We start from the raw sequence: 20,804 nt of genomic DNA on the forward strand, positions 1-20,804 counted from the left end.
CACATAGCCTTGTCCATATTATTCCTGATATTTGCAAAGCTTTCTCACACCATTTGTCAGGGGTTTCATTCTACCCATCCTTAAAGACTCTGCTCTAATACTATCTCTTATTTGATACTTTCTTTGGTAATAATAATGCCTTTTAAATTATGGGTATAGTAGTTTAATAATAATAATGACTAAATTTTAAGGAACTACTGCTTGCATGCTAAGTTACTTCAGTTGTGTCCAGCTCTTTGAGACACTATGAACCATAGCTCACCAGCCTCCTCTGTCCATAGGATTCTCCAGACATGAACACTGGAGTGGGTTGCCATGTCCTACCCCAAGGGATTTTCCTGACCCAGGGATTGAACCAGCGTCTCTTATGTCTCCTGCGTTGGCAAGTGGGTTCTTTACCACTAGTGCCACCTGGGAAGCCTAAGGAACAACTATTAACATGTAAATAGTCTGAAAGTTTAGAGTACTTGCAAGCTAAAAATTTAACCTGACAGTTTATTTATGTCTGTTTTTCTGTCTATCTGTGCATACATAAACACATCCACCAACCGTATGTGTCTGGGTCAGAGACAAAGGCCATTTATTACACACAACAAAGCAGCAGCAACAGCAATATTTTGCACGGATTCCTTAAGGCTCCAGTTCCCACAGGGTGATGTTGTGAGTGCCAGATGTTGCTTGTGCATCAAAGGAAAGGAACTCCAAAATTAGGAAACTCTGATCGTATATAGGGCTGCTGGTGACACGCCCATTCTCTGCTCTAGAAAGGAAGAGACATCACTGAGCTAAATTGTAAGCAAATGTTCCCAGGAGAAGAGGGTAGAAGCATCTTTAGGATGATTACCCTGGAGTGGAAGGGAAAGGAGGTTCTTTACCTTTATTGTCCCAGGATGTCTTCAGGGAGGGGATGTATTCAGCTTTACTTTCCTGAAATATCTCCTTATACAAACATTGGCTATAAATGCCTTTTCTCAGAGGGCTTGAAATATAGGATGATCATGGAGAATTGTCTTCCTCCAACTACGTGTCAGGCACATCATCTACAGTATCTCCAATCCTAGCTGTAACTGTGTAATGTAGATATTACTATTCCAGTTTTGAAGACAAAGAGGAAAAGTTAAAATCACATGCCCAAAGCTACAAAGTTACCAGTATTAGAGTCAGGACTCACTATGGTCATTGGATGTTAAAGTCAAAACTCTTTTCATCACAAAAATCAATAGTACATCTTCCACTGAAAGCAGCCTCATGAAGCTTAATGTGAGTTTATTTTATGGTGTATATTTTCTATTTTTTCTATTCTCATGTAAGCGTCTTGAGGGCAGAGTCATGCTTATATCCTCCACCATGCCTAATAAAGTGAATACCATGTGATTATTGGATGCTTTATAAAGATGGTCTGAATGAAGAAAATCTGTCAAAATATGTATGATGAAAACTTGACATTATACCTCCTAAATAATATATGATTGTGGAAAAGAGGTCACAGCATAAAATTCAAATATAGCAACCTCTTGCTTGAAATATTAATAATCTCAACTATTTTTTACTTGGCTGACAATTTAGCTTGGATATTGATGAAAATTTGATGTCTAAAGTTTAGAGAAAGTAACTAAGAGTTGATAATAATCAATGAGGAGGAATATATAGAAGCATCGCATGTGTCAACTCACATGAGAACTGATGTTTGAATATAGGATATGTTGAAAAATGAAAAATTAGTTTTATTTTAGAACTAAACCTCTTCCATTCTAACCAAAAATATGCTCAATGCTGAAGAGTAAAAATCAGTGGTTGACTTACAGATTTTTTTCCCCTTTCAATCTTGTTCTGGGGCAAAAAGTCTTTTTCTTATTACTGTTTATTCTAAAGCACTTATCTTCTATTTACATAGTCCATCTTCTATTTCCATAATTTATATCCCTGGGATATGTGTTTAGGTCTTCTTGTCTGAAACCAGGCTGTTCCACTATTCAGAACTTAACGAGCTTCTTAAACAGAAACATTAGGGGCTGTTAAACACCTATTGCAACCCTTAGCCCCGACTTTGTCATATAAATACTCCATTCAGATTATTCAGTAGAATAAATATATTGGGTTGTATTTCCCCCTTTGGGTCAGTAGTCACTGCTTTCTTTTCCTCCTTATGTCAAGTCATAAGTTTTTGAGGCTGTTCTTGCATTTCTACTAAATACTTGCTTGAATATGTGCCACTTCATGAGATAAGAAAACTCTATTCCCAACATATATGGAAAGAACAAACTATATTTACATAATATTTTCATAAATATTAAAAGCAATGTTTTAAAATAAAGAAGATATTTTTACCTTTCCTCAAAAAGATATAACAAGAAAATAGAAATGCAAGTACTCATGCGTGGGAGGAAGGTGATGTTTCATTATACTTTAAACTACTTTGGCAGTTGTTTTCCTTACATATATGCAGGATATTAAAGTGTTAGCTGTGTGTGTGTGATTTATTGTGAAGCCTCTTTGCCCAAAAAAGCCCTGCTATTTTAGTAGAGTTCAATATATTTCCTTTGGGGGAGATTAAATAAAATATGTTAACTCAGTTAAATTTGGAGTCTGATGACAAATGACTAAATGTGTTCAAATGAGGCAGGCACAGGAAATCTGTCCAGCAAAGGACTAAACTGGGAAATAATGTTTGAGTGTCCACTGGCACAGTTTTGCAATGTGTTGCTCTAGAGTTCGGTATTACAGTACACCATTAATTTTAAGTAGTAAATTAAACAAGAGAAATAAGATTCCTTTATTCTGGCACATGCACACAACTCAGCTCTTGAGCTGTACACTAAAATTCAAATGTACACATAAAGATAAAATTAGGATGGAAAATTAGGATGGGAAAGTGGAACACGTTTTAGTTTTTATTTTAGTGTATGATATTTAAAAAAGAGAAGGATGTCTCAACCCCAAATTGCATGTCGAACTACATTCAGGAAGTACTGTTATTATATTCTGATACTGAAACTAAAGTATCCTGGAGGTAGGAATGCTGTGAATTTTACATCAATTATTTTCTATAAGGAGCAATTGTAAAGATAGGCTTAGGAATTAACTTGGGTCCAATCAAGTTCATGCCAGTTGACTTGGTAGATAAAGCTAGGAAAATAAGGGCTGAGGCATAATTGTTAAGTGTTTTGCTTAAGATCAAAACTGGAGTTGATGGCAGTTGGACATCCCAACTATACATGCTTCTGAAAGTAAAATTTCAGAATTAAGATAATCTTCATAATTTCACAATGACTTATGCAATTCTATGTTGTGAATTTCAAACCTTAGAGAAACATATACAGATAGCAACAGAGACCTGGAGAATACTACTTATGCCCTAACATTTTCCTTTTAGTTAACTCTTGATGCTCAGAGCTATACTCTTTAGTAAATTCGATGCTCAAACAGAGCTATACTCTTTAGTAAATACCCAGACCACCCCTTTCATCCTCAGAATAGAAACTGGGTTCCATTGCTATGTCTGTTTATAGAATAACCTCAAGGGCAATCCGTATGTCCAGCCCCTCATCCTCATTAAAGAGAGAATCAAACTTAATGAGAACAAAAAGCTGTTAATAGTAAAGTAGTATAACAAAATGGTTTATCTCAGTTTTTCTTACATTTCCTATGAAGCCTAGTCTGCTTTCCAATGCCATAAAGCTCAACAGATTATCATCTTATAAGATCAATCTTTTCTTCTATACCATCCAAAATGTATCTTTGGTATGATGTTTTCTATGGAAGATAAAAGAGTAGGTATTCACATTATTAAATCATAATGATCTGCCTTTTTTTTTTCCAGTAAACCTATATGTATAAACTCATTTCTGGTGTCTAAAAGAGTTACAGCCCACCACTGAGGACAGGTCATTGAATTAAGGATGGATAGGATTTCTCTGACAATTGGAATTTAATTTCACATCATGAACAAAAAGGATTTTAAAAGTTGATATTTTCAGTGATGATGAGTTAGCAATATTTTAAAATGATGCTTGCATTACCTTGAAGAAATGACCTATTTTTAAAAAATATATGACACTACAGAAAATGTAAAATAAACCTGTACATATGAGACCCTGCATGAGCAGAGATGGGAGCTAAAAAAATGGGAAAGTAAAACATAAGACTTCATAACAACAACAACAACAAAAAATAGGGCCTGGAAAAATATCTTCCACCAGAGAGAAAATAAACTATTTAAACTATTCTTAGAGTGTTATGCAAAATGGGATATGTAATTGTAGTTTAGTTTGAAAGATTCTCTAGGTCTTTGAAACTGTTCTGATCCCATTTTTCTGTCTTGACACCAGTGCACTGCCAACCAGCCACTCACATGAAGCATTAGTAGCATGAGATACCATCACCTGTGGTGCTGTGTTGAACCTCTGTCGATTTTGATCAATTTTAAGTGTAAATGATTGAATAGCTTAAAAATGAGTAGCTTTTAGAGAACTATTATAGGTGAGTAGAACTGCACTTAGAAGATCACAAGATGGGGGTAGGTTAATGTGTCTGGCAGTCTAATTGTTATTGGAAAAAATAATCTTGAGCCTAACAGCCATGGAGAATTAGGCAGCAGGACTTTGACAGATAGGCATCAGATCTCTTTGAACTAAGTGTTTTTGCTTTTATCTCTGTCTATTCATGGTAACTTCAGAGGAAGCTGGATGACTCTGACCCAATTTAGTAGAAAGTTCAAGGTGTACTTCAATGTCAATTAATGTGTTAGTTTACCACCTTGATTGAAAAAAGTTTGGATGATTTGGGCCTATTTTAAAAAATTATTTTTTCTATCTTTTTGTATCAAAGAAAATAGCTAGGACCTTTCATATTTCCTTCCTTGATATAACTGTTGATTGATAGCAATTCTTGGTTTAATTTTCCATGGAGGCAATTTGTTTCAGATAATGTCTACATTTTGTAATGTGTGCTTCAGTCGTGGCTGACCAGCTCTTTGAGACCCTACAGACTGTAGTCTGTCTTCACTTCAGTCGTGTCTGACGGGCTCTTTGACACCCTTATGGACTGCAGTCCGTCGGGCTCCTCTGTCCATGGAATTCTCTGGGCAACAATACAGGAGGGGGTTACCATTTCCTTCTCCAGGGGATCTTCCTGACCCAGGAATCGAACCTGTGTATCCTGCATTCGCAGGCGGATTCTTTACCACTAGTGCCACCTGGAAAGACCCTTCAACATAAATAACAGTGGTGAAACTTATTCTCTTTTTAAATTAAATAATGTCTAGAAAAATATTTTCTGTAGTAGATAAAATGGAACCATGTCAATCTCTAAGCTCTCAGTTCAGTTCAGTTCAGTCGCTCAGTCTTGTCCGACTCCTTGCAACCCCATGAACTGCAGCATGCCAGGCCTCCTTGTCCATCACCAACTCCTGGAGTCCACCCAAACCCATGTCCATTGAGTTGGGGATGCCATCCAACCATCTTTTCCTCTTTCATCCCCTTCTCCTCCTGCCCTCAATCTTTCCCAGCATCAGGGTCTTTTCCAGTGAGTCAGCTCTTCGCATCAGGTGACCAAAGTATTGGAGTTTCAGCTTCAACATCAGTCCTTCCAATGAACACCCAGGACTGATCTCCTTTAGGATGGACTGGTGGGATCTCCTTGCAGTCCAAGGGATTCTCAAGAGTCTTCTCCAACACCACAGTTCAAAAGCATCAATTCTTCAGTGCTCAGCTTTCTTTATAGTCCAACTCTCACATCCATACATGACCACTGGATTAAAACCATAGCCTTGACTAGACAGACCTTTGTTGGCAAAGTAATGTCTCTGCTTTTTAATATGCTATCTAGGTTGGTTATAACTTTCCTTCCAAGGAGTAAGCATCTTTTAATTTCATGGCTGCAATGACCGTCTGCAGTGATTTTGGAGCCCAGAAAAACAAAGTCAACCACTGTTTCCACTATTTCCCCATCCATTTGCCATGAAGTGATGGGACCAGGTGCCATGAAAGTTCTAGCAACAAGCTAAGTTTGCTGAGACACCTGGTAGAACCTGAATCTTTTATAACCTACAGCTTGCAAATTCTGTGCTCTACCCATGTCTACCAATACATCCACAACATTTTCAGGAAATACACTATCCTAAAATACTACCCAGGAGATATCTTAGATGTACCACGAAGCAGGTCTAGTCAGTTCCTAAGCAGTATCATTCCATTTTCCTCCTCTTCTACTCAGTTCTCCTGCACTCTTAGAAAGTCTGTGCTTCTAAGACCCATTGACATGGCCTATCGCTCAATTCTCTGGAGTTGTCCATGTGTAAAGGCAGGTTGTATTCTAAGCAGTGGTTTGGAGAATCAGTTCCAACAACCTAGTGTTTCATATGTCCACAATGGGCATTTTCAAAATAACTCTTAAAAAATGATAGACCCTCCCCTTCAAACATTTCCAAGGCTCCGACTACTCCATTAAGTTGAACTTGGGCTGGGACTTATGGTTTAAGGTGATGCAGTGGTAAAGAATCCATTTACCAAGGCAGGAGACACGTGCTCAGTTCCTGGGTTGGGATGATCCCCTGGAGATGGAAATGGCAACCCACTCCAGTATTCTTACCTGGAGAATTCCATGAACACAGGAACCTGATGAGCTACAATCTATGGGGCCACCAAGAGTCGGACACAACTGAGCATACATGCGCACACACAACAAATGTCCCTAGGAACTGCTCTCCCCACTGCTAATTAGGCTTTCTTACTGGACCACGTTGGTCTGCAGGGTTTTCTGTTACCATAGAATCATCTTCCAGGAAACTGTTCAGTCTCTCTAGCTGGTAGCCTTAAGTTAGGCTTAAATGCAGCTGTTTCAAAGCAGTAGCTTGTTAAGGTTGAGGCCATTTGCTTATCATCTCCATTATTTATAGATGAAAATCCTCTGGAGGATAATAAGAACTATTTTGGTGAAGATTGTTAGTAAATCTTCTCAGTTATCCTCTGGAGACTGGTAACCGCTGAAGGCAGAATTCGATTCTGGAGGTAGCTTAAGATGGATGCTGTTGCAGGTTTCCCAATGAGCTAGCACATGCATTATTATTTTGGTTGTTATTGCTGTTATTGACTCTCTTGGGGCAGTCATTCTCTGGAAATGTATTAGTGAAACACAAACACCCCATGTGAGTAGCCACATATCAAAATACATGTATATTTTAAGATGCATGGAGATTTTCTCTGAACTAGGGAAATGCTGTGTCTATGCTCTTCTGTCAGAATTCCATGGCTTAACATTCATTTGGTGTCTGTAGAAACGTTCCCAAGATCTCATGAGCTTTTCAATACTCCACAGCCTCTTCGGTAATGATAGGGAAGCAGAAAGGGCTACCCTGTAGTTTAGTGAATCTCCCATCAGCCTTGGTGTGTGCAAGCAACAGCTTCATAGTCAGAAGCCCCCATCCAATGAGGAGCTGTATGTCTGATCCACTCTTCTTTCTTGGATGGACCCAGGACACACCTCCCTTCTCTGACTCTGTCTGACTCCACAGGCAGTAATTCTTTTAGCGTCAAGCCAGTGCCAGGACTCTGGTATCAGCTTCCTGAATCTCTATAGTCTGTGATTACTAAAATATCATTGAAATTTGGACACAAAACTGAGGATAGTCAATGTAATATATGTGTTATATTGAAGACATGTCTCTTTTTGCTTTCGCAAGCAAGTATCACAAGAAGAGTGTGTTGTTCCTACAGACCTAATAAATCAAGAAGTTAAAATAGTTCACCCAGAAGGTAACTCCATCTCCTAAGGGCACAGCTGGAAAAAGCAAAGAAGAAATCTCCATAAATGGTATTTCCCCTGCACTTCAGCATCTTGCTCTTAAAATGTGTCTCTTAGATATTTTATACCATTTCAGGCAAGCAAAATACTATACTCTCTTCAAAAGAATAAGATAACCTTTTCTCAAAGAAAAGGAACTCATTTCAAAATATTTTTTTCTAATTGTTGAAATAATAGATGTTTATTGTGGAAATAAAAAAGTTATATAAAGTAGGAAAATAATGTCCTATAATCCCATCAGTGAGTATTAACAGATGTTAATGTTTTATTCAATTTACTTGGAGTCTGTCTATGTACACATGCCTATCTATAAACTGCCCATATAATAACAAGAATAATGGCAATAATGAAAGCTAATACTTATTGAGCATCTTCTGTCTTTTCAAACATTAACTCATTTAATCTTCATATATTTCTGTGAAAGAAATAATATTAAAAAGTAGTATTAAAAAAAAGTAGTAGTATTATTGTAGTATTGTAAAGAAATAGTATTATCCCCATTTTAAAGAAGAGAAAACTGAGATACAGAAAAGCTAAATGACTTTTTTCAGTGTCACATAACTTGGATTTGGTAAATTAAGAAAGTCACACACACACACACACACACAAACTCCCAGACCCACATATACATACTAACACACTTACATAGACACCACACACACATACATTTTATCCAGCTTGGTAATAGTTAGCATTTTACAGTGAAAGATCTAAAAATAAAATAAACCTATTATGAAAACAGAAAATGCACAAAAATTATAAAGAGAAAAGAATAGTCATCTAATCCTACCATTTAAAATAACCACTGTCAACACATGTAAACTATTTTCTTCTACTCAACTGGTGCTAAGTTTTAAAATATTTTTTCAGCAGCTTTTTAGGCCACTGTGTGTTTTCACTCAGTACTAAAGCTAATACATTTTTTCATAATATGTCATGCCCAACATCCTGATTCCCTACTTTTCTATTCTAGTTTTCCCTCAAGAACTGCCCACTTTTCTCTTCCTATTATGCAGAGGAATTTAGCACATGTTCTGACATCTTAGTGTGAGACAGCTCCTAGGCTCCAGGGAGGGAAAAGACAAGAACTCCCAGGCTGCACAAAGCATAGATTAAATAATTTTCCCAAAGGCAGTGTTCTCCCTAAGAGGAATTATGGTGCACATACATCTTCCTGTCTCGTTATTCTGAAAATGAAAAAAAATATGCAATGTAACTGATATGCAACTTAACTGAGATTTATAGTGATAAATTAATTTTAAGTGAGAGTCAACATGTAGTAAGTGGTCAAAAATACATCATGGCACACAGTTCGAAGTCAGTTTCAGTTAAAATGCACAGGAACAACATACATATTCTACTTGCCTCAAGTAGTGTACTGTCTTACTAATGATACAAATACTACTTATAAATTTGTTGTTATTATTTAGTTGCTAGGTCGTGCCCAACCCTTTTGTGACCCCATAGACTGTAGCCCACCAGGCTCCTCTGTCCATGCAATTTTCCAAACAAGAATACTGGAGTGGGAAGGCATTTCCTTCTCCAGGGAATCTTCCCAACTCAGGGATCGAACCTGTATCTCCTGGATTGGCATGCGGATTCTTTACCACTGAACCATCAGGAAGCCCTACTTATAAATTAGCATGTACTAAAATTAATGTAAAGAGAAATGTCCCCAAATGGCAAACCATTTTAAAATTGTTATTTGTGATGACCATCCTTTCCTCCCTTTGCAAAATGTCAGTATAGTTCTTTGGAGATAACATGTTAGGCTTTGGAGTAATAGTTTTTTTGTGATAAGAAGGAGTGTTGGTAGCAGATGTATGGGTGCCATGTGAAATAGTTACAAGAAACTTTCTGAAGAGGGTATGATTTTTTTTACCTGAAAATAACTGAATTTTGATAGTGACCTAAAACACTGCAACATTTTGATGAGCTGGATATGAGTTTAACCAAATCATCATGGTGCTCACATTTGAGACATAGTCCTAAGAAAATCTCTTCACTTAAAGTTTCTGTCTCAGATCTTAGGAAGCAGCTGCAAGTTTGCACGGTTTCAGTGGATCACTCAGCTACTGTCTGGGAATCCAAATGTCCTCAAAGGCACCTTCTGACCCTGGTGACAAGTGTCTTAGTTATATCTACCATATAGATTTAAATAGCAAATTAATTTCATATGTTTGGCTTGTAGCTTGTTTGTTTTATAGTTCCTTTATTATAGCAGGTCTGTACTGTCAAGGCTCCAATGATAAATATGTTTTGTGCCCAGCACAATAATCTCTATTACCAACAAAGACAATAATTTATTTCACACTTCATTACAGCTATCATTTAGTGAATTATTTTCAATGCTCATCTTAATGTATCGGTAGATATTTATAAACACACACAGGGTGTAAGAATACCGTATTTTTTTTTCTCAGCAGACTATCTGACATTTCTTAGCTAATGAGAGATTAAATGAGAAATCTGATCACTGCATGGATCATCTCTGCCTGTAAAGTATTGTTGATATTCTCACTTCCAACATCATCTCAAAATGACACCAAAGCTCCAGGAGGGGCATAACATAAATTTACAGACTGTCAGTATCACACTTTTTCTCTCACATACGCAGGCTTAGTTATCTGCAAATTTTCTAAAACTCTTTTATGGTTATGCAGTTCCTGTCCTTAAATTCTGCAATGGTTGCCATTATTTGAATTGAGATGGTGACTGTCACTTTCTTTGGACTAAAATTAAAAACTCTGAATCAAGTGCTAGCCATTCAGAAAATATTAAAACTAATACCTTAATTGCATTGTGTACACATGCACACACACACACAGACACATATGGGCTTTCTAGGTGGTGCAGTGGTAAAGAATCCCTCTGCCAAACAGGAGATGGAGGTTCAATCCTTGGGTTAGGAAGATCTCCTGGAGGAGGGCATGGCAACCTACTCCAGTATTCTTGTACCACCTGGGAAGTCCTGTCAAGACCATGCCATCCCAGGAATGCAGCCCAGATCCAGGAACACGATCAACTCTACAGAGCCCATCAAGCTCACTCAATCCAAACCAACTACTCATATGAAAGGCAAGCTATTGGAAGCCCTCATTTTAGACACCATAATATTGGGTTCTCAGTGTCATGCAGTCTTATACTGACTTATCAACATCATCTAAATGATGTTTATTATGCACTTGCTGTGTGTCTGACATTGTATTCAACACTAAGGACATACTGATGAATAAAACAGATTCCATCTTTTCTAAAAGTCTTTCTAAATGTTGTTGGCAACACACTGCTGGATGGTAAATACACATTTGGGTAATAAGTCCTCTGCTGGCGTCTGATGCTTGCCCGGAAAGCACATTAGAATATTTTGTATCACAGGATACCTTTCACAAATGTGAAATGTAAATTAATTATGGTTTTCACAGATATATTTTGATGTTACATTTTTAAGGTTTAACATAAGCTGTAAGGAATAATGTGGTCAATTTATCTTGACTAACATACTCTAAGTGTAGAGTTTGTCCTAACTGTTATAAATAAAATGTTATTCTTTTTAAGTGCTAAATTTGATTATTACTATTGTATTGAATTTTATCAAAATGTCATAAAAATGTTTAATAATATATTCACTAAAGTATAAAAGGAATCAATATTCCTTTTATTATTATATAAAATTATTTTGTATTTATTACATATGTCCTTATTTTCAAATTTCAAATAATTGAAAATAAGATTTTTATTGGAGAGTCAATCCATTTTTCTTTAATTCTTCAGAGTGTTATTTATTATGAAGCTATGTCAATGAATCACATAAATTCATTCATAAATGAGTGATGGGATTTCTTGTCATTTTCAAAGTACAGTGACCTTTCTTATATTGCAAGGAGCATTTCCAGAACAGGGTAAAATACTCCTTTCAGTGTGAAAAGGTGTCATTCAACAGTACACAACTAGATGCAAGTCAGGGTATTGCTAAGTTGTACAACCTGCACACTTCATACTAATTTTTTCAGAGAGACAGCAGAATAATCAATTGGCAATATTCTGAAATCTGGCGGCACACTTGGAGATTGTCTCAGTGGCATACAAAGTGGAGGTTTAATTACTATCTATGTACTAGCAGATATTTTTATATTGTAGTTGGATAAAACAATTGGCTTTTCATTTAAATAATGATTATTCTAAAAAACAATATAAACTTGAAATAGCATTTGGTTCCTAATTGACATGGTTTCAGCTATCTGATCAGCAAGGACAGGCATTGTCACATGAACAAAAGAAGCTGCACAAAGATGACAATCCACTTACCACATTAATTAGAGGAAACAGTTGGAAGTCGATAATATGTCTTTGAATTTTGATTCAGTGGTGAAGAATTAAAATTGAAAATACAATCAAATTTTGTCTCTAAAGATATGTTTTTTCAGCATGATATACACATCTATGCTACAGAATGCTGATTGTCAAGGAAAGGTACTCATGTAAATATCTGATGGGGGCAAGAAAAGATTTATTAAAAAAATAATTTCTTTAGGTGGTTGATAATGCCAAACAAATAGTCAAGATTCTGTTAACATAACCTACTACTTCAGAATCAAACGATCATGGTTCCAAGCGCAAGACTATCAGGATTTCTAAGAACTGTACTGTCATCAAAATGATTTCATTGTCAAGAAATTGACTTTTTACTACCCTCATTGGAAGACAGTCAATCATGTATTACTTGACATGTTTTGGAATATCATCAAATTTCCTCAACAGAACATAAATGTGTCCCAGTGCTGAGAGCCTGATTTAAAAGCAGTTACTATTATCATGCCTATTTGTGCTCAGTTGCTCAGTCATACCTGGCTCTTTGTGACCCCATGGACAGTAGCCTGCCAGGCTCCTCTGTTCATGGGAGTTTTCAGGCATAGATACTGGAGTAGATTGCCATTTCCTCCTCCAGGGGGTCTTCCTGACCCAGGGATTTAACCCATGTCTCCTGTGTCTCCTGAATTGGCCGGCAGATTCAATACCACTCAGCCATTTGGGAAGCTGATGTCATATGGAGTACATTTTCAGAAGTGGGAACTTAGGTAGTAAAGATCTCTGATGACCCTCTGTAGGTGGCATACTTTAGAATTGTGGGTCTGTAGTTACTGAAGTACACAGATGCAGAACGGATGGGCTGTATGCAGAAATATGTAAATAAGTAATGCTTAATTTCCTTTTCAGAGTCCAAAAACTTACTTGATGTTAACCACAAATGAGAGCACTACTTCATAACTTATAAAAAGCCTTTTAAAAATCCTAATTATGTACACTTTTTAAGAAATGCCAAATGGTGATGATTTGGAAAGAGCTAGAAAGAAACCAAACCTCGACAAAGGGGCATGTGCTTCCCTAAGTCCAAATTGACTGCACATGTACTTATTTAGCTTTCATTACAAAATAGTCTCATTTCCTTATTCATAAAATATGGAGCATTCTGATGTTGGGTTTTTTTTTTCTTCTTCTTTCGACACTGAGAATAAAACATTAACTTTGTCTTAAGAAAGTCATAGATATATACCAACCTTAACTCTGATGCTAATTAATGCTATCAAAAGACCTAGCAGGAGTTTCTGCAGCCTTTTTATCTCTGCATGATAAGTGGCTTCAAATAGCTCCCATCTCCCCTTACCAGTTGGATGTCATCTAAAAACTGAATAATAGCGGCAACTATTCTTAGGAAAAATACTGCACCCACTTCCTCTAGAATATAAAGTAAAAGAAAATGGGCAGCCACATAATTATCTAATGACCAGGTTTTTTTCTAAGGTAGTTGTAAGGTCAAGATTAGCTGGGAAAGTAACACCAGAATATTTTTCTGCTTTGACAGTAAGCAAAAAACAAAAACCTCTTTACTTGAAACTCTTTCATGTAATTATTTCCATACTCTTTTTTTCTATGCACACACCACCCACACTCACACATAATTCTTGCCCACTGTTTTACTTTTAGAAAGAAATGTTCTCTGCCTTCCTTGGCTGTGTATATTAGCAATGTCTGAAATGCTACAAGGTGAATTAGTTTTAGGATTATATTGCACTACACTACAGGAAAACATGATATAGGGTTTTTGGTAAAACATCTCCAGGATCTTTGCAATAAAATTCCTTTAAGAGGATAAGCCAAAGCTTACGTGTCACTGTCACATTCTATATGACACTTTACGTTGAATATTTTTAGAGGATATACTTAACTTTGTGCAGATACATAAATGACTCTTATGTTTTCCAACTGTACTTAAAAAATCATTTCTTTTGAATGCAAATCCCATCATTTCCAAAGTCTTTTATTTTTCTGTTCTGCTATTAAGAATCAATTTATCCTATAATTACTTGATTTCTAGTTTTAGTAAGTTGACGAGGAATATCTTTTTACTCTAAGAATTATAGAATAGATTGCATGGTTTTGTGAGCTAAAATTTTTAGGAATGAAGTTGAAAACATACAAAATAATTCCACATGTTCCACAATATTCCAAATAAGAACTAAAGTGAAAAATTTCTGACCAACTCTAGCAATCAAAGAATATTTAATCCACTATAATTTTCAATAGGATCTAGGGGAAAAAGTCACTGGTATATGATTTCATTATCATCACAAATCAAAAATATAGTACCATGGTTTGAAATAGCAGAGTTTTTTTTTAATAGAAAGTTATAATAGCTATTGAATAAATAATCAGTATTTGGAAAAATATTTTAACTGATCTTTTCCCCTCCTTTCTCACAAGCTAAATTGTTTGCTATTTCTGAGAGTAATACCATTGTACTTGTTGGATAATTTACAGTAAACACATATCCTCTTAATCACATCACAGAAACTTAAATAGATTTGTAAAACCATTAAAAAATCAATACTTAGCTTTTAGGTGATGAATTAATTAATGGAGTGTGAATGCTTGAAGTCTGCATTACCCAGCATGCACTATGGCTTTTCATAATATCACTGTCAATGGGAACAGTATGCAAAGTAATGTAATGTAACTAGTGGGGAAGTGCTGATAAAAATATATCAATCTCTGCTACCCAATATTGCTACCCAATATTCCAGTAAAAACTTCCTTTTGGTATGAAATGCAATTCAATATTTTTCTGTTATGTATAATGATGGAAGAAAGAAGCATTGTTGACAAATGAAATCCAGAGAAAAAATAATCAGAAATGTTCCAACTCTTTTTAATTATTCAGGAAATAGATGATGATACATGTAATGGTAAGATATAAAATTATGGAGGTCTGTATAAATTGGGGAATGAGACTTTACTTGTTTCCTCCATTAAAGTTTTTAAAAAGCCTTTTTCTGACAAATAGATCACATTTTCCTATTTTCATGTGCATTTATTCTATCCTAACCCTCTTCCAGTGCTTCTTTCCACTTCTTTTAAAGCTTCTTGCTCAAAGACACCAACTAAGGGACTTCCTTGGAGGTCTAGTGGTTGACTCTAAGCTTCCAGTGCCTTCACTGCAGGGGGCGCTGGTTTGATCCCTGGTCAGGGAACTAAGATCCCATATGCTGTGCAATGGACAGCCAAAAAAAAAAAAAAGATACCAATTAAGATTTCTACAGAAAAGTGTAGTCATATATTGGATACTGGTTGCTGCCTTCAATAACTTACATTCTAGTTGCATAACATTATAAAGTAGATCAATATTAACAACAAAGGAGTAATGGAAATGGAGGAAGTTGTATGTTTAAGGTGGCAAAACACATAATTTTGGTGACAATTTTTAAGAACAATAAGTTGCAAACATAAAATTGAATATGAGGGTTTTTTACTTTTGCTATTATTTCAGCCAGACCTAGGTTGTCACTGAGAACATTCAAGCTGAGAAAGTTTTCTTTAAAAGTGATCTGTTAAAAGAAACTAGGAAACTGTTGTGGCAACCGAGACTTAAGGGCAAACAATTTCTGACAATAGGAAACCATATAGAGAAGAAAGAATTCACCTTTAACTTCAGAACTTTTGTCAATTATGGATATAGGAGAAAAGATTTAGTTAGGGTCCAAAGTGTTGGACAGAGAACTCCTACTAAAAGGCAGAATAATAAGTAGAGATGTTGGCAATCTTGCAGGAACAGAGACCAAAATTACAGCCTCACAGACCCTAATGAAGTTAAAAATCAGTAACGAAAATAACAAAAAGTACTCAACTTTTAGCAAACTAAGCTTTACATTTCTAAATAATATGTTGGTCAAATAAGATATCAAAGGGAAATTTAAAAGAAATATTTTTGTGTGATCATGAAAATTAGACATCAGATGATTAGGATGCAACTAAAGCTGAGTTAAGAAGAAAATGTACAGTCTTCTATTCATCTATTAGAAAATTTGAAAGGCTGGAAATTGATGATTGTACTATTTTAAGAAATTAGAAAAAACAGTAAATGAATATCAAAGAAATAAAAGAAAAATATATAATAGCAGAAATAGAGAAATCAAGTACCTCTCTTATTTATAAGCTATGTTATTATAAGTATTCAGAAATTCAATATTGTTTTTATTATCCATACAAAGTAGTGGTTATCACTGTTTTATGCAACTGATGTTTGTTTACATTCACCCAGACATTTAACATTTTCTTTCTTCACCATTTCTTTTGACATACTTTTTTCTTCTTACATGGGCCTTCAGATGGAATATTTGTGAGGGACCGTTTTTGGCATAAAATCCTCTGTCTTTACTTTGCCATAACATTTGAAAGATAGTTTAACTGGGTATATAACTCTAGATTGTGAGTTATCTCTCCTAGGACCTTAAAGATATTGTTTCATTGCCTTCTGACTTTGACTGCTAATATTCTAGTTGTTTATGCCTTTTTTATGGTTTTTTTTTTCCCCCTTCTCACTGTGTTATTTCTGATAAAGTTGTCTTTCAGAATTCAAAGTTTTGTGGAAAATTGGAGGGAAGGTTGTGGCAGAAAGATGAGAAGGATAGGGCTTTCTCTGCTCAGATATCTACTTTGATTGGGTGCCATGTTTTTTTTTTTCCCTCTCCTAATTATGTTTCTGTCCCCAGTACAGTTCATGAACTAGCAGCTCTCAAGGAAAGCACTACTTCTAGAGTTTGTTTACCTCTCTTGCTTCACCTTTTCACATTTTTTTCCCCCAACTTCGAAGATTTCCTTTGCTTTTCTGCCAGTTAAGCATGGCATTTGAAGAGAAGTCAACACAAAATAGTTTTGGATCATTCGAAGTGGTTTTTGTTAGGAAAGTTTCTGGAAATCTAGTCTCCCTTTTTACCAAAAAAGGCAGTGTGACAAGAATTTGTGCATTCTGTCTTTGTATGTGTTTGTTTACCCTCCTAGGCTGCGAACTTCATCTCATCTGAGACTCTGTTATAGTTATTTTTGATTCACTTGACCCAGCATGTCATCTGATATGTTTAATATCAAGGGATCTTGAGTTTTTAAAGGAGTGTGGCCAAAGAAAAACACAGTTAGTGTGACTTTTTAAAGGAAATGAGGTGTTCAGAGGAGCTGGGATGTACAATCAGGGGCCAGGAGAGGCCGCTGGTAAACTTGAAAGAACAGTTTGCAGGTGGCAGAGGGAAACAGAGCAGAGGAGTCAGAGTCAAATGGTGAAGTGGCTTCTCCAAGTAGAGTGTGAAGATGATGGGAAAAAAGGTGGAGGGGAGAGACTGATGGGAAGGGAGGAATAAGAAAACATTGCTTTTTGAGAAAATAACATTTTTACTGTGAAAGATCTTTAATCAGAACTTAGAGTGGGTAGATTTGATAAAGATTGAGAAATTAAAGGAAGAGGGAATTCTCTGACAGTCCACTGGTTAGGGCTTTGAGCTTTCATCACTGAGGGTGCAGGTTCAGTGCCTGATTGGGAAACTAAGATCCTACAAGCTCTGCAGCGTGGCCAAAAATAAAAAAGAATGAATAATTGATGGAACAAGTTCACTGAGAAGGAGTAAAAGTATGTGGTCAGGAATAAGAATGGTGAACTTCAAGATAGAATAGAGAAAAAAGAATGGGTGGTAATAAAATTCAGTTAAGGGACAAGAAAACTAAGGGGAGTTTTTACCTGATGAAAATGGTTTTCTCATTTATTTATAATGTATTTCCCACCTATTACATAAAAAAGGATTAGAAGCATGTGGAATGCTGGTAAAAGGTCAAGAAAATGCATCCTGAATAATTTATTTCAGACAGCTGCAAGATAATTTATAGATAGCTAACACTGAATTCCACATGAAAAGGTAACAGAGACAAAGGACTTGGGGAACAGGCCCATAAAAAAAAAAATCTATACTCTCATTTATTTTCATTTAGCACTGTCATCTGAGAGATGCAGGACGTGAAACTTTTATCGTGTAATAGTTGTCACACTTACCAGACTGGCATAGGTTTCTTTAGACCTATGATTTGAGATTCCAAGGGAAACACTGTGAGTCTTTCCTGAGACCAGAGTGGAAACATCCCTATCCTTATAATTAGGTGAAGACAAGAGTTCGGCCCAAGTCTGGACTGATTTTCCTTCCGTTTTCAGTTCAGCTTTGAAGACCCAGGGACTCAGTGCCGAGTTTCAGTCTATGTAGAAACTTCAAAACATAGTACCATATTTGCTATCAAGATACTGAATCATGTCATGCAAAATATTACATGAATTTCTATATGAAGCAGACCTAGAGAACATTTTATAATTTGCTACAGTCTTCATTAGCATTCCTGGTGTAATTGTGTTAGAAAAAATTTTTTCCCAAGACTTAAAATATTGTAGAATATTCAAGTTAAATAATATCCAAGGCAGGTAGGCCTTCTTTGAATCATTGGCAAGAAAGTATATATTTTGGAAGTCCCTCTTCTTGCTTTAGATTTTCACAACTGATTTGCTTTAGGTAGAAAAATCTACAGTGCTGAATACCCACTTACTGACTCACTGAAAGGCAGTGGCCCAATACAAATATCATAATAAAAGATGAAACTAAGAAGGAGCAAATAAGAGGCAAAGATCAAATGGAAAATGCTGTTTCCAAAATGAAACAATGAGTCCAGGAAACCCTCAAGTGTTAATCTTAACCCTGAGAAGAGCTTGGCTCTGAAATCTTGGCCTCCAGTATATGAGTGTATCTGTTACTCTCTGTGTGGCTCCATGTGACATATACTCCTCAAGTGTGGAAAAAGAAAACAAAATTCCAACCTGGAGTGGAAGGCTGTCTAAAGATAGCATCTCATTCATCAACCACCCCGCCACCCCCCTCACAGGGTGCTGTTATCTAATTTCCTCTTTCCAACCCCAGGACCAGTGATCATGCTGTTCTCCATGGGCCATGAAGGAGGCTCTCTCTGCTTCATGCACACCTTGTTCCCCATTTGCTCAAAGCATCACCAACTATAATAGTAACTAGGACTCCTGTTAGTAAAGGCCAGTGGAACTAATTCATCTTATGTAACACATGTTATTACAAGAGTTTTTTAAGGGAAAAGCTTTTATCCAAAAGAGTGGCTGCAATGGAGGTCATGTCAGGAGCTGGGAATAATAGTGGGAAAGCATGGGTTGAAATCCATCTTGTGTCTTTTCTCGCCTAAGACTTTCAAGGTGAAGAAGAAGAATTTCTAATGTTTAAGGATCTCAAGCATATCCTTTGTGCCAAACACTGTGTCTATTGCTTTCACACCCATTGCTTCTTTTAAACCTTCCAATAACAAGTGAAGAAACACGCCATATTGGTTCACAACTCTCCTGCAGCGGATTTAAACTCAGGTGTGTTTAAAACTTAAGTCATGATAATTCCCTGTTCATGGTACTCTGATGGTTTCTCACCACACTGAAACTCCCAAGTCCACCATGTTCTACGAGGTCTTAGCTCTCTGGCCTCTGTCTACGCCTCTGCCTTTATCTCCTACAATTAGCCCCTCCGTATAAGGTTACCCTCTCCCTATCGATAGTCACATGACCTTCTTGCTTTCTTTCTAACAAGCTAGTTTGCTCACATGCAGGGTCTTTGCATATCCTGACCCCACTACTGGGAAAGCTTTTCCCTCGGGTATCTGTATAGTCTCCTTCACTCAAACACTTTCTCCTCAGAGAAGCCTTGCCTGCTACCTTATAGAAAGGAACACTGACCATCCTATATCATTCTGCATTTCTTTATCCTATTTCATTTTCTTTTGTGGCCTTTTTCACTCTATGTCATGTTGGCAATATTCCATTATGTCTTGTCATATCATATTTTTGTTGTGTTTCCGACTAAAATGTAAGTAAACTCTGTGGGTGGAGGGTAACATGGTGTTTGGAACAATGTCAGGCACTTAGGAGGTGCTCAATAAATGTCAAATATCTGAATAAATTATATGATAGTTTTAGCTCCACAGTCCTGTGCACCATTTTGGTGCACAGTAATGCTGGCATTTTATAGTTGTTGCTGATGTTTACTGGGTGATCACTGCATTTGAAGCATGAACTAAATGCCCTACAGAATATATTACATTTAACTTTCACACACTCACATAAAGGCATATGACTGAGATTTTTAATTATATTTTTACCACCATAATTTTTCCCTCATTTACATGGCATGCTATGCTGCAAAAATTAAATAATAATCACAAAACTAAATAAGTGGAACAGCTGAGATTTGACTCTTGAGTCCATGTCACAACCACTATTGACAGACATGCTCATATTGTCTCATCAGTGATTTTGTTATATCCATCTCCTACTAGAATCAGTGATTTAGTCCTGCCCCTTTTTTGTACAGATGAGAAAACTTGAGGCCAAGAGTGATTTTTAAAAAATAATTATTTATTTATTAAACTGAACCAGGTCTTAGTTTCAGCATGTGGGATCTAGCTCCCTGGCCAGGGATTGAACCCAGGCCCCTTACATTGAAAGGGGACCACCAGGGAAGTCCTACTGGACCACCAGAGAAGTCCCCCAAGAATAATTTAGAGCAGCAGCCTTTTTGGCACCAGTGACCAGTATCACGGAAGACAATTTTTCTACGGACCAAATATGGGGAATA

The 20,804-nt window shown here is 36.4% G+C and overlaps 1 long non-coding RNA gene across 1 annotated transcript in view; it reads right to left on the bottom strand.

Moving 5' to 3' along the window:
- Window positions 1-555: 555 nt before the first annotated feature.
- The window catches only part of LOC110122700 (uncharacterized), a 32,398-nt gene continuing 12,149 nt past the window's right edge, over window positions 556-20,804 (bottom strand). Inside the window, exons 4-7 of the long non-coding RNA XR_011483855.1 lie at window positions 8,161-8,215; window positions 3,639-3,753; window positions 876-1,067; window positions 556-760 (exon numbers count right to left, since the gene is read on the bottom strand). This is a non-coding gene — a long non-coding RNA (uncharacterized lncRNA). The remainder of the gene's footprint in view (window positions 761-875; window positions 1,068-3,638; window positions 3,754-8,160; window positions 8,216-20,804) is intronic.

Source organism: Odocoileus virginianus, chromosome 27 (assembly GCF_023699985.2).
Source record: "Odocoileus virginianus isolate 20LAN1187 ecotype Illinois chromosome 27, Ovbor_1.2, whole genome shotgun sequence".
NCBI lineage: Eukaryota > Metazoa > Chordata > Mammalia > Artiodactyla > Cervidae > Odocoileus > Odocoileus virginianus.